This window comes from Aulonocara stuartgranti (assembly GCF_965226115.1).
Source record: "Aulonocara stuartgranti genome assembly, chromosome: 3".
In the NCBI taxonomy this organism is placed as follows: Eukaryota; Metazoa; Chordata; class Actinopteri; order Cichliformes; family Cichlidae; genus Aulonocara; species Aulonocara stuartgranti.
In genome coordinates, this window is record NC_138941.1 from 3,785,530 (window position 1) to 3,798,902 (window position 13,373).

General features: G+C 43.6%; 2 protein-coding genes across 2 annotated transcripts in view; one reads left to right on the forward strand and one right to left on the reverse strand.

The window, feature by feature from the left end:
- Positions 1–13,373, forward strand: part of LOC309700452 (protein NLRC3-like) — a gene marked incomplete at its 3' end in the record, with an annotated part of 173,109 nt that overhangs the window by 39,325 nt on the left and 120,411 nt on the right. The gene's annotated exons all lie outside the window — the stretch shown is intronic.
- LOC309702333 (uncharacterized protein) overlaps positions 1–13,373 on the reverse strand; it is a 29,663-nt gene that overhangs the window by 2,986 nt on the left and 13,304 nt on the right. The gene's annotated exons all lie outside the window — the stretch shown is intronic.

Consider the following 13,373-nt stretch of genomic DNA (forward strand, 5'->3'; position numbering starts at 1 on the left):
TCTGTCTTATTAGCTGCTGACCAAATGATTGAACAATACTCCAGATGAGACATTACTAGTGCATTAATGACATCTTTCATAATGAAGAAGTGATACACAAAGAGCATTTCATAGCCATAGCTATGCCTTGTCGGCAGAGTTATGTGACATTAGTGATGTTTGTACTTTCAGCGTTTACTTGGTTTTAAAGCCTTTAAATATACGCCGTTAGATAGTCGACCTTAATCTGACAGAGAATGTGATGATTTTGTGGATAATTAAAGTCAGTCATATATCCACAAACACAACAAGCTGAAAGTCAGTGATGCTGCTCGGTTTGCAGTCCTGAACATCACGGCACAAGCAGGATCCACTGCACTGTTAATGTTAGCTGTGTTATATTGCTGCCTCTGTTCGGTGGTGTCGAGCCAAACGCACTTTAACGTGTGTTTGAACGAGCTGACGGTTCACTCGTTAAGCTGAAAGAAAGATGCTTTAATCACAGCAGTCACACATGTGTCCACTGCACCATCTGGAACTCTTCTTGTTTACACTCGTAATAACACAAACACTAAATCCTGCTTCTCTGGTGATGTTGTGTAGCAGTGTGTACACCTGAGACTGTCACCTGTCTGTCTGTCCTGCACTCTCTCTCTGTTTCTTTCTCTCTGATTGTGGAATAAAAGTATGAACATGTGTTTATAAGTTACACTTGTGTTTGAATCCTGCAGCTTATCACACATTTGATTTCCATGTGTGACGACTGCAAGTGTCCAGAGTGAGGACAGACTGAGGGAGCCACTGCTGCACATCATCTGTGAGGCTTTGCAGCCCTGATGATCCACCAGGACAAACTCAGCAGTGTGTGAGGAAGAGGAGGAGGAAGAGCCAGCAGCAGCTGACAGATGGAGAGAATAGACAGACTGTTCCCTGTTTGTGAAGGACTGCTAGGAAAGTTTAACATAACTGTCTGTGCTGAATCAGTCTTATTAGGTAATGTTCAAATAATGTGATCATCCCAGTGTTTCCAGTGTGGGAGAAAGTACTCAGGGCCTTCAAGTTACACACTATGAAAGGCAGCAACAAGTTTAATGTTCAGAAACCTAAAGTATGTATCAGCAGCAGGATGGAGCTAAAATAAATGTTTGTTTCAGTTCTATGAAGCTTTGAGTATTTTGGATCAGTAGCTGCTGTGTTTGTTGCATCATATTGCTGTAACTGTTTATATGCTTTATATATTCTGAGCTAAGTTGATCTATAGTGTTACATCATATTCTATAAGGATGTTATGTGTTTGTAGACTTTCTGCCCAGTTTGACCCATTTAGCAGAAGTCAGCCTGTTTAAGGCTCTGATATCTATTCTGTGTGACTTACAGCAGTTATGACATGGTCTGATTTTCTCACCCAATAAAGGAATATTTCATATATCAGTCTACTCTTCATTCTATCAGACACAGTTATCACAGCTCCTACATTTGCTTTTTACACATATATGTAAGCACTGAGCCACATTTAGTACCAACATATTAAATGAACAATATTTGTCTCTTATATATGATACATCTATATACACACTGTCACAGATACTTGTCTGTGAGTGAAGTGATTAATATAATAACTATAATATTGGCCATATTATATTTACATTACCACAGTGAGATGACTTTAGTCTCATGAACAACATCAGCTAATTGTTATTTACAGCTAATCTTAAACGACTGTTCAGCACAGAAATGAAGCCCAACAATCATGTTTCACAGTCCTGTGGTCTCAGCCTCAGATACTCATCAAATCACACAGAGCTCATGTAGAAACAAATGAACTAAATATGTTCTCCTTCATTTCTGTCAAACAAAGCTGTATGAAACGTTTCCAGCTGTTAGTATCATGGTTGCTAGGCAACCTGGTCAGCGCGACGGAGGCTAGACGTCCCATTTCACGAGCCTACGAGCCCCGCACTTCGGCCTTAGCGGTCTTTGAGTACGCGGCCCTTGAGGACTTTAAAGCTGCAGAACCTGAATCGGGAGCCATGATGATCTCCAGCCTCGTGCTCGCCAACATTCTCACCTGAGTTAAGAAGACGATCACTGAAATGGTCTCAGCAGGTCCTTTGATGACAGCAATGAAATGCAGTGGTAAGGCTTTTTGGGGATTAAGTTCGTTTTCATGGCAAAGAAGGACGATGCAGTTCATCTGATCACTCCTCATAACATTCTGGAGTGCAGGCAAAATGCTATTATAAAAACTTAAGCAGCAACTTCTCCAGGTTCCAATATTTATGCAATTCTCAAACCTTTTGGCCACGACTGTATAACCTCTTCTGAAGTTTAGTGGATATTATACATGGTTATGCTCAGGATGTGTCGGCCAGTTTCCACTGGAAACGCCTTTTGGTTAAACTGTCAGCGAGGAATTTGCATTTGCACTGTTACATTTTTATATAACTTTAATGCACATAAACAACAGCTGCTTGTTTCAGTGAAAATACATTGATGGGTTTTTAATAAAGTTGTGCAGCTGTAAAGTATTTTGTCTGGTGTCAATTCTATCGTCAGCTACATCGTTATGGCAAATGTTCAAATGTATATGGTGATAAATATCTTTGGTCATATGGTCCTGCTCTGTCGGTCACCTTCTGTGTTGAGCTCATTGTTTCCTCTGTAGTGGCTGAGCTGAGTCCAAGTAGCTGAAAATGTTCCTCTGCTGCTCCGTCAGACTCTCCTCCTCCTGCTGATCAGCTGGGACACAAAACAGATCTTTGTTAGGCTCCACACTGCACTGAAGAGTCAAAGTGTCTCATATGTTCATCTGACAAGTAAAAGAACACATTTTTGTTTCCCGAGGTGGGCAACTTGTTGGAAACAAACACAAAAGGTTTGAGCACTGATACCTGCCATTGCTGCCATTGAAAGATGCAACGCCAGCAATGTGGATTGTCAAGACTCAAACCAATCATCAAGCAAAGACAACAGGGATCATTTGTTTCTGTTTATTTAGCATTCACAGCATTTGTAGTTGCCTTCTGTGCAGGGGAAGTCCACGCACACTGTGTGGTACCGCCATCCGCAAAAGGTGCATTCAACCTCTGTAAGAGAAACGAGATTGTCTGAGACTGAAATGATATTAACTAAAGAAGTGGGGATTTGAAAAACTTCACATTTTGATCCGGGACGTACTCTGCATGAAAACAAGCGCTCACTCTTCCTGCTCAACAAATGACAAGGGCGGAGCCTTATACCACGTGATACAGAAGCTGTGCCGTGTGATGCTAAAATTAGCAGGGAAAAAACAACGGAGAGCACGTCAGGGATGACGAGAAAGTGACAGGAGAAAATCCGTCCCGGTCAACCACCCAAACATCAATAACGGGAACCTTATACAGCGCTTCCCTATACACGTCGAACTCCCGCAGGCACAAAGACATCACGGAGGCTATCACTTATCACCTGACCAAAGATATGGCTCCATCAACACTGTGCAAAACGAGGGATTTAGGAAAACGATCAACACCCTAGACAAACGCTACACAGTGCCGTCCCGCAACTATTTTTCTATTGTTGCACTACCTGCTCTGTACACGCAGCGTCGAGCAACGGTGGAGACGGAATTTCAAGCAGGACAACATTTTGCTGCAACAACAAAACGTGAGACATTTGTTGTTTTATGTTTATTTATTGTTATGAGAGAATCATGATCTCAATTCTAAGCCAAAAAATCGTGATTCTCATTTTATGCAAAATCGTGCAGCCCTAACATTAACACAAAACTATTGTTTCACCAGAGAAACACACATGAAGAGAGAGAGAGAGACAATAACAGCTACCAAACAGTCGTCATAATTCGTCACACAATGAGAAAAGGACAAATCAACAAGTAACAATGACTAATTAATATTAAAATCTGTAACATAATGTATTGTTTGGAGTTTAGTCTGATTGGTTCAGGATGAGCTGCCATTATCCAATCACACGTCTGCTTACCTGCATCTTTTCTCTTTTTTCTAACCTGAGCACCTGATGGCTTTGAACTTTTGTTGTCCATCTTCCATTGGTTTGAATTTTGCGCTCCAGTACAAACACAAATCCCCCAACCCGAGGATCAGCACAATTAACCTAACAGACCTACACCTTAGTTCACAGATTCACTTTGTCTAAGGTTGATTTCTGGGATTTCACACAACCCAGGATTCAGATCGTGAATCCATGATGGGCTTGGATTTACATCATTATAAATGAAATGTGCTCTACTTGGAAGCAGCCGGCCCCGCCCCTTTTGACGGGTTGTGTGAGACTTTAAATCATCAAACTGTAAATTATAAATTTAAATTGTTATTGATCCTTTACCCCAAGTCCTAAAGTGTAGATTTATTTTCTTACTCTTCTTATATTTATTGTTTGTTTACTTGCACCGCTGTAACTGCAGCCTCGTCATCTCGTCTCTCTATCCGGTTGTTCAGTGATGACGCGACGAATCCTACTTCCGGGTCTAAAGTAGTCTGCGTTTAATATAGCTTTTGTGTTGTTAACATGTTTAATATTATGTATTTTCTTCTATTTGATCTCAAAAAGCTCCTAAAACAGTCAGTGATCACTGTTGACCTCCCTCGGCTTTTATTACCGCTAATCATTTATTTAAGCTCAGTTTTTAAAACCTTAGGATGTAACTACAGCCCAGCCCATGCAGCAGTATATGAATGACTAACCTCGTATTGTGGATGGATTATCTCAGTTGTTCTCCTGGCTGAAGTTTGGTCCTTTTACAGCATCCTGCCATGCGATTACATTTGTTCCTGACCACCGGGAACACTCACATTAACTTTTATCGAGTGGAAAAAAAGTTATCTTGTTTATATTATGCTAACATAGCTGTGTCGCTAGCGGTCACGTAGCACATCATTATATACCAGCTAGCCCAACTTCAGTAACCCTACAAACGTCACTGCTGTTTAGTTTTCTGTCTTCATTTATGCTGGAAGTGATAGCAGAGCTGTACGTTTGAATTTGTTTCCAAAACCCCGCAGTCAGGACATGCTATATTGTATTTAGATGGAAGCTAGCGAGCTAACTTCCTGCTAACTTCTAACTCCGTTAAATGTCATAAATTCCGTTTTCATGGATGCCTGGATGTTAAACTCAATTGTTACACCTGGTAGAGCAGAACGCTGATCATTTTATTAAAGATGAAAGACTTTAGACAGTTTTTCAACTCTCAGTAATGCCATAGTGATCGTTTGATATATGGACCTGCAGCGGAGTTTAGACCCAGACACGGCTAGTGACGTCAGACTGAACAACCGGATATGCTGGACTGTCTGTAGCGGAGATGACAATAAAGTTTACTTTGACTTCAGCAGCGCGCAGGCGCACCGAGGGCTCTCGCGCTCACTTTATAGAATTTAGAAAAAACATCGGTGCAGATTATAAGTCTGTATCATAATATCTGTTTGTTGTGTTGTTTTTATTTTGTTTTGCGAGTTGGTTATTAGATGCCGCTCCAGCCAGCCAGAGACTCCCCGCCGCCCCGCCCTCTCCTCCCTGTGCCGCCAGCAGCACCTCGTAAACGGAGGGCGCCCTTACTCCCAGCAAATGGCTGATAGAAAACCGATCGGTGCCTACGAATTTCCCAATATGCGCTGGCATGACGTCGGGGAAGCATGGGTACGACCGATTCTTTTATTTTTTTCTTGCCAATACCCGTGATGCCCCCCCCACCACGATGCATTCTATTGGTTTGCACACTTACACACACCCAGCTGTGGTTTCCTGTTTTGCTGGACTCTGGAGAGCCCCGCCTTTAACGCTCTTCTCTCACAGAGAGCAACAGAAAACTTGGAAAAACTCCAGATTGACTGAACTCAGTTCAAAGTTACCTTGACACCTTTAGATGTGAGAGGTAGTGATGGTCCGCTTGAAGCTGACGCTCCGGTGCGTGTGTCAGAAAGATCAACACGCTGCTTCAGAAGCACCGTGTCGAGGCTTGATTCGTTTGGCCAGAGTCACGTGATCAGTGACGTCTGAAGCTTCGTTTAGAACGTACCTTTTTTTAAATCGAACTTTATTGAAACACAATTAGTATACAACATACAAACAGATGAAGTTTACAAAAGAACAGAACATGAACATACAGAACCAGGAGTAAAAAAATTATGATATGAGTAGGCGAAAAAAATCAACATATTGTAACGTGCAGTGGAGATGAAGCCAGCCGCGGAGGTGTGCAGGTGGATAGCGAATGAGCAACAGCTTCTGACTTTCCAAAAAGTACTCATTTATTTACAATATCAAAAATAAAAGTGCTACCTCTACCACACATTACTAAAGAGCACACTAGTCCGCGTACACACGGGAGCATCCATTACAGGAGGAGTGCGAAGAAGAACAAAAAGGGGGTGACACCAGTCGTGAGACAGGAGGCGCCGCCATGTGGTGATACACTGCATTACAATAGCAACTGTTACATAGTCCCCCCCTGGTGAGAAAAAGGCTGTCCTCAGCCGTACACAGCCGAAAAAGCACACACCACACCTAACAGTACCCTATACATAGAGGTTACAGCTAAGATTGGTGCACACACACAGGGCAAAAGACCATTTAAAAATGAAATTGGTGAAAATAAGACGAATATGTACAGTGGAAAATCAGTTTTCTTAGTTTTTTTCACTTTTTTCTTTTGTTCTTTTTTTTTTTTTCTAAGTAAATGCCAAGAATGAACCTTAACGCACGAAAGAGCCATAAAACTGGATTAAGTAGAGCAAACAGAAACATCTACATAGCATGACTCAAAGTAGCAATGCAAATAGACAGCATCAAACAGGTTTAACCAAAACATTTCACTTCAGATCAAGCCTGGTTGTGTGAAAATCATTAGTCCATCTTTTGTTGCTCCAGCCAGACGTAACTCTGGGGCAACGTCTGGGCCTGAGATTGTAATGTCCACCAGCAGCTGGGTGCTGGACAGATCTGGGTGAAACACTCTCTGGAACAGCGCCCACACCAGAAGAAGAGTCAATGTCCGGTAAATCAAAGGGGAATGGCTCAGAGTCAATGTCAGTGTCTGCAGGGGGGCCAGGGAGTTCAGACCCTCTGCGGTCTCTCTCTCAGCAGGCAATGAAACAGAATGTTCTTTGGAAGTGAGAGAGTCCCAGGTATGGAACGGTTGCATGTTCACAACATGATAAACACCTGCATCCACACCGGAGTCCACCCAAGTGAGCCTGTAGGGTTGCTGACGACACCGTCGTGGTGGGCCTGATCTCTGATAACAACGAGACGGCCTACCTGAAGGAGATTAGGAATCTGGAGAACTGGTGCCAGAGGACCTCCTTCTAAACGTCAGTAAGACAAAGGAGCTGATAGTGGACTTCAGCACTAAGCAGGAGAGGAACTACCAGACCCCCGTCATCAACGAGTGCCCAGTGGAGAGATTGGACAGCTTCAAATACCTCGGAGTTCACATCACGCAGGACCTGTCATGGTCCTGTCACATCAACTCCGTGGTGAAAAAGGCCCGTCAGCGTCTCTACCACCTCAGACGCTTGAGAGACTTCCAACTGCCCTCCAAGGTGCTCAGGAACTTTTACTCGTGCACCATAGAGAGCATCCTGACAGGAAACATCTTAACCTGGTTCGGGAACAGCACCATGCAGGACAGACGAGCTCTACAGAGGGTTGTGCGATCAGCTGAGCGCACCATCCGCTCCAAGCTCCCTGACCTGCACTCAATCTACAGCAGGCGGTGCTGGACCAAGGCCAGGAAGATCGTGAAGGACCTCAGCCATCCCAAAAACAGACTGTTCTCTCTGTTGAGGTCAGGAAAGCGATTCCGCTCCCTGAAGACCAACACAGAGAGACTGAGGAGGAGCTTCTTCCCGCAGGCGATACGGTCTCTCAATCACAATCACACCACCACACAGTACTGACCCACACATATAGTTCTTACACACACACTGGACATTCTGGACATTGTTTTCACTTCATCACTTAAATCACTGCTGCTGTTATTGTGTATATATTTATTTATACTTCTTGTGTATTTTGTTCATACATTCTTATATAGTTCTATATTGTGTATTTTGTTGTACAGTTATTTTATTTTCAATTTAATTTATATATTTTATCTTATTCTATCCCAGTGTGTTGTACAGTTATTTCATTTTTAACCTTAATTTATATTTTATTCCTTCCTAGTTAAATTTACCCTTTTTAATTTTTCATATTTATTTCCTATCTTATTCATAGCCTTTTCCTTTTTTGTTTTCTTTAGGTCACGAGCAGTTGTCCAAGCATTTCACTACATATCGTACTGTGTATGACTGTGTACGTGACAAATAAAAATTTGAATTTGAATTTGAATTTGTAATTAACATCACTGAGTCTCTGAGATACACACAATGGTCCCTGAAACAGTGGTGCAAGTTTAGCAGTAAAGTTAGACTGAGCGTCTGACCTGGGGTGCGTCTTAACTCTCACAAGGTCACCAACACGAAACGTGGCATGTCGATGTCTCAAGTCATAGTAATGTTTTTGTCTGTCATGGCTATAGTCCAAAGCTGCTTTGGCGTGGTCGTGAGCTTCCTGCAGGGAGTCTCAGGGTAAGGCACACCCGGTTCATCAACACCTGCTGTAGAAGGCTGAGTGATAAGGTCAAGCGGGGTGTCTAACTCACGACCATAAAGCATCATGGCAGGAGTCATACCTGTACTGTCATGGGGGGCGGTGCGCAGAGCAAAGCAAATTTGAGGGAGAAACTTGTCCCATGATGTGTGCTTATCACCTACATAAGCGCGGATTGCAGTTTTCAGAGTCCGGTTGACGCGTTCAGTAGCATTTGTCTGAGGGTGATATGCCGTAGTGAGTCTGTGCACCGAGCCTAAGGCAGAAACAACATGTTCAAAAAGCTCACTCACAAAAGGAGACCCTCTGTCAGAAATGAGGTAAGTGGGTGTACCATGCCTAGCAAAAATGTCAGTGACGAATTTACCAGCTGCTACCTGAGATGTAGCTTCTTTGACAGCACTGGCTTAAACCCATTTACCGTATTTTCACAACCATAAGGCGCACTTAAAAGTCTTAGGTTTTCTTCAAAAAGTACGGCGCGCCCTATAGCGCAGTGCGCCCTGTGTGTTGTAATGAGGACGTAGTAGAGAACGCCATGAGAACGCTAAAGGGTGAAGTGCGTGCGTTGACTTTATCGCACATACCTGTATAAAAGAACAGGTATGTGCGTTATGCAGGACATCGTTGTTTTAACAACCCTGAAAATGGCAAAGAGACACGCTTACAAAGCACAGTTTAAACTGAAGGCCATCAGCTACGCGGAGGAACATGGAAATCGAGCAGCGGTGAGAGAATTTAAGATTAACGAATCGATGGTTCGCAAATGGAGGAAGCTAGGTCAAGAAAACGCAGCTGAGTTTCCGCGGACATAAGGCGAGGTGGCCCGAGTTGGAGGAAAGACTCGAGCGGTGGATCATCGAGCAAAGAACGAGCGGGAGAAGCGTTTCGACGGTCACCATTCGGCTAAAAGCAGTTTCACTTTCACTTTTTATGAAACGGTGCCATTTTTCCATCCGGACCAGGACTATGGTAGCGCAGCAACTTCCAGCGGATTATAAGGAAAAGCTGGCCATCTTCCGCTCCTAGTGCAGCAAACACATCGGCGACAAACACATCCAGCGATGGATGACCGATGGAGACCACAGTTTCACCAAGAGTGGAAGGCAGCGCCGGGCGAGTTACGCCACAATTTGCCAATGGATTGTAGATGCTTGGGCTAATATGTCTGCTGGCACTGTTGTTCGAGCTTTCGCAAAAGCCGGCATCATTTCCGAGGAGCCGCACGGCACGGAAAGTGACTCTGACAGTGAAGAAAGTGAACCTGGAATGTTTGATGGAGATTTAGCGCAGCTGTTCAATTCAGACACAGAGGATGAGGACTTCGATGGGTTTGATTGATGATAAAAATGTGAGTACCAAACTTTGTTTTGCTCCTGCTTTATTTTTAAATACGCACACTTGTATGCTTGTGTGTTGTTGATGATGACGATTACTGGTAATAAAAATGTGAGTAAGGTACCGAACTCAGGTTTGCTCCCGCTTTATTTTTAAATACGCATACGGTACTTGTATGCGCCCTATAATCCAGTGCGCCTTATGTGTGTGTTAAATACAGTAATGGCACACATAACTGAGACTGCGCCTTTTAGCACAGTGCGTCTTATGGTCGTGAAAATACGGTAGTCAAATAGTCAACAAACACGATCAAATAAGCATTACCAGTGGGGGTGCGGGGAAGTGGCCCAACAAAATCCACACCCACATACTCCCAGGGTTTCTGGGGGACAATGGGAACCATAAGACTGGCTGCTTTTTTCTGACTTGGCTTGGTGAGTTGGCACACTGAGCATGAAATCACATAGCTTTTCACATCAGCTGCCATTTTGGGCCAGAAAAACCTAAAACGCAGTCTAGCCAATGTCTTAGAAACACCCAAGTGACCTGCTGTGGGGTGGTCATGGTAATAGTCCAGCAAGGTGCCTCTCATGGAAGTAGGGGCAAACAGTTTCAGCTCTTTCAAAGGGTGCAAAGCACATATGGACTTGGGTTCTCTGTGATACAAAAGAGAGTCATACACAACATACTGTAACAAGGTGGCATTGTCCGAGCTGTTCAGAGAGTCTGCTTCAATGTCTCTGAGGAGTGGACCTGTGACATGATCGTCTAACTGCAGCTGTCTGAATTGTGAACGGTCAGCCAGAATGACGGGGGGCAGAGTACGAATGTCCAGGCTGCCCATAACAGCATGATCTGGTAAAAGATCAGTCGGCCTGTCACAGGTCAGAGGCAAAGGGTTGCGTGACAGTGCGTCGGGAACTTTGTTCTGTGCACCAGGTTTGTGCACTATTGTGAAATCAAAGTCCTGCAAACGAAGTGACCAGCGGGCAAGTCGGCCCGTTGGGTTTTGACGAGACATGAGCCACCTGAGACTGTTGTGGTCAGTGAAGATAGTAACATGAACACCTTCAACATATGGGCGGAAGTGTTCCAGAGCCCATATCACAGCGAGGCACTCCTTCTCTGAAGTGCAGTAGGGGAGTTCAGCTTTGTGAAGGGAGCGACTAGCAAAAGCCACAACGTACTCACGACCCTTGTCATCCTTTTGCATCAACACTGCCCCAAGACCAATGTCACATGCATCGGCGTGAATGGAAAAGGGACGGTTGAAGTCTGGAAATGACAGGATCGGGGCTGATGTGACATGATCCTTCAAAGTGTCCATGGCCCTTCGACAGCTGTCGTCCCAGTGGAAAGCATTGTCCTTTCTGGTGATGGCGTGAAGAGGTTCGGCATGGCGGGCATAATTCTGAATGAAGCGTTGATAATAGCCAGTCAAGCCAAGGAACTGACGGACGTGTTTCACTGAGGTTGGGGTATCAAACTCCTTAACCGCCTTTACTTTGTCCGGATCGGGCTTAACACCTGATGATGTGATGCGGTACCCGAGAAAGGTGAATTCATCGAGGCAGAATTGGCACTTTTTGAGCTTCAATGACAAGCCAGCAGCCTGGAGTCTGCCCAGCACCTCCTCAAGATCCACTAAGTGCTGTTCAAAGGTAGGTGAGGCGATAACAATGTCATCCAGGTAGACTGCGCACGTTTTGTAAATGAAGCCAGCAAGCACAGAGTTCATGAGTCTCTGAAAAGTTGCAGGTGCGTTGCAGAGCCCAAAGGGCAGCACCCGAAACTGGAAGAGACCGCAGTGAGAGATGAAGGCAGTTTTAGGCTTCGAGTCCTCTGCTACAGCAATCTGCCAATAGCCTCGCGCTAAGTCCAATGTCGAGACAAACTTTCCTCTTGCCAGAAAGTCCAAAGACTCATCTACACGAGGCAGGGGATAAGAGTCTTTTCGGGTAACTTGGTTGAGCCCTCAAAAGTCCACGCCAAGTGAACTCCAGGAAGCCCTGATAAGTATGCCCAATAATAAGGCCCCAGGTCCAGACGGTTTCCCTGCAGAATTCTACAAAGAATTCTGGACAATTTTGGCACCAGTATTCCACGGCATGTTGCAGGAAATCGAGGAAAATGGCAGACTACCACCAAATATGAATTCTGCCAACATTAGTCTCCTGCTAAAACCAGGCAAAGACCCTTTATTTCCCTCAAGCTATCGTCCAATCTCTCTTTTAAATGTAGACCTTAAAATAATCTGCAAAGCTCTCTCAAAGAGATTAGAGAAAATGACCCCCCTCTTAATTCATCCTGACCAAACTGGTTTCATAAAAGGTCGGCACTCCTCAACAAACACTCGTAGATTACTTAATTTAATAGACTACTCATACGATAAAAACATCGAAACCATAATATTATCTCTAGATGCAGAAAAAGCATTTGACAGAGTTAACTGGAATTTTTTATTCGCAACTTTACACAAATTTGGTTTTGGAAACTCTTTCATAAACTGGATAAGAATATTATACAATTCCCCAACAGCTCGTATCAGAACAAATGACCAGACATCCTCCAGCTTCTGTCTCCTGAGGGGCACCAGACAGGGATGCCCACTCTCCCCTTCACTTTTTGCAATTTTTATCGAACCTCTAGCAGCAACATTTAGACAGGCTACAACAATTAAGGGCATAAAATGTAAGAACATAGAACATAAAATCAGTCTCTATGCGGATGATGTGTTGCTTTTTCTGCAAAACACACAAACCAACCTCTCTGAGGTAATTACTTTAATAAACTGGTTTTCAAGCGTTTCAGATTATTCAATTAACTGGCCAAAATCTACAGTTCTCCCCATTAACTGCTCCTTCCATAATTCTTCCTCTGCCCCACTGCAATCCGGAAATATTAAATATTTAGGTATTAATGTCTCTCCTAAGCTTTCAGACTTAACTAAATTAAACCACATCCCACTTCTAAAGAAAGTAGAAGGCGATCTGACTGGATGGAAATCTTTACCCATATCACTCATGGGAAGGGTCGCCACTATAAAAATGATGATCTTGCCAAAAATAAATTACTTATTTTTGATGATCCCTAACAAACCATCACAAGATTGGTTCAGATCTCTGGATTCATACATTTCCAAATTCCTTTGGAAAGATAAACCCCCGCGTATCAGCTTAAAAACGCTACAAAGAACCAAGGATAGAGGAGGATTAGATCTGCCTAATTTTTACCAATACTTCTTAGCCAACAGGCTTCAGTTCATCTCAGAATGGTTAAAACATACCTTCTTAGTTGAGCCCTGGCTAGATGTTGAACAGGCACTATGCAAGGATCTAGAGATTTCAGACCTACCATTTATTAGCTCAAACATCAAAAGACATGAATGCTTTAAAAGTATCAACATCAGCTTTTCTCTGACAGCATGGTGGGAGTTTCTAAAA